General features: G+C 38.5%; 1 pseudogene; it reads left to right on the forward strand.

Annotated features, from left to right (window-relative positions):
• Nucleotides 1–1,157: 1,157 nt before the first annotated feature.
• On the forward strand, nt 1,158–1,276 carry LOC134934797 (5S ribosomal RNA; annotated as a pseudogene).
• Nucleotides 1,277–1,694: the final 418 nt, after the last annotated feature.

Genomic DNA, 1,694 nt, shown 5'->3' on the forward strand with positions numbered 1-1,694 from the left:
CCAGGGATTCTGTGTTGGCTATCCAGGAGTGCTACTGGTACTCTCCCCATCCATAAATGGGTGCTGTGTCCTCCAGAGGTACTCTCGCCATCTTTAAAAGGGTTCTGTGTCCTCCAGGGGTGCTCTGTCAATCTAGGGGTGCTCTGTCCCAGTTTTTTAAAGAAAATATCTAGTTTACAAAAATATTGTCACGGCTATAGCTATTTATGAACCCGGACTAGGACTGGACCCTGGGTCTGGTCTTGAGAGCTGTGCACAGATCTGGGCTGGCTTGATTAACGATCTATTGAAGGGGTTTTTTTTCAAAGAAGCAAAAGGAGGACTGTTTTGGTGTCTCTCTGGGGCACACTTGATATAAATTAATTTGTTAATGAAAATGGAATATTTGTGAAATTATTTACAGAGGTTCAGTACACATAGCGTGTCTTGATTAAATGATGACAAATATTGCTCTTTATGTGTACCCTCCCCGCAATTGACAGTCCACTGCTTATAATGTTGTTTGTGCTGGATTGAATGTTAAACATTATGTTCTTTGTGAGACAACATATGGTATTGCTGCAAAGTACTCAGTAATTTATTTACTCATTTGTCTATTTCAGACTGACATATTTTCTAATTTCATTTACTTCAATATTATCTCCACCTGGCAATCTGCTTGGACTGTGGAAATATTGGTATATGTTACCTTTTGCCTAGTTGATAGATAGAAGTCATTCTTGTGCCTTTATTTTCAATTATATGATATTCTACAGCTAAAAGGCTATATCTTCGCAGTATTGGTACACTCTATTCTCGTCAGTGGGGCTATGCTCACATGCTCACTGGTATCACCACAATTTAGTTGTGGGAAAAATTGTGAACATATACAATGTGTATGGCCCCTTTTTGAGGCCCCCTTTATTATTATTATTTTTTTCTCAAACCGTCCCAGTATCAATACCAGGATACTGGCCCCCCCATGTTCGATTTTGACCCTGCATCTATGTGAAAAATCCCCTTTCTGTTGGCTTTATTTTTACATCTAAAGCAACGGGACACATTGTCTAGACACTTTGAAGTAATTGGGAATACCTTTCCCCACCCCCTATTTTTTGACCGGCTCAAACCTATTAAGCAACTGGTTTTTCCATACGCAGATAGGTATCTACTTGACTATCTACAGTCATACCATGCTGGACATGCCCGATCTCGTCTGATCTTGGAAGCCAAGCAGCATTGGGCCTGGTCAGTACCAGAAAGGGTGATCCTCTGGGAATACTGGGTACTGTAGTATCAAGGAACACACCTTCCGTGTATATACCCTCTATTCACCAGTATTTTCCACAACAATTTCTTATTGCAGTATTTTACCTATGTTTACCTTTCTAGAAGGAGTCCGGAGTCGTTAAAGCCGGTTTTTCTTGTTTCTCTCATATGAATATACTCACTTATAAAAAATTAATAAACCAATAGAGGAAACAAGATCTACCAAATTTTCGCTCTGATTAATTTCAAATATCAATACTCGCTTAATCCTAGTGGGTGTGCACACAAACCATCTGCCACCTACTTCATACCAAGTGAGTCACATATAGTCATATTATCATTTAATACTTACTTTTTTAATCACTCTGCTGATATATACAGCATTATTTGTGTAATTTGTCTTTTTCGTCTGATATCTAATAAAAAGTTACGTTTTATCTTCATAT

Source organism: Pseudophryne corroboree, chromosome 1, assembly GCF_028390025.1.
Source record: "Pseudophryne corroboree isolate aPseCor3 chromosome 1, aPseCor3.hap2, whole genome shotgun sequence".
Taxonomy (NCBI): domain Eukaryota; kingdom Metazoa; phylum Chordata; class Amphibia; order Anura; family Myobatrachidae; genus Pseudophryne; species Pseudophryne corroboree.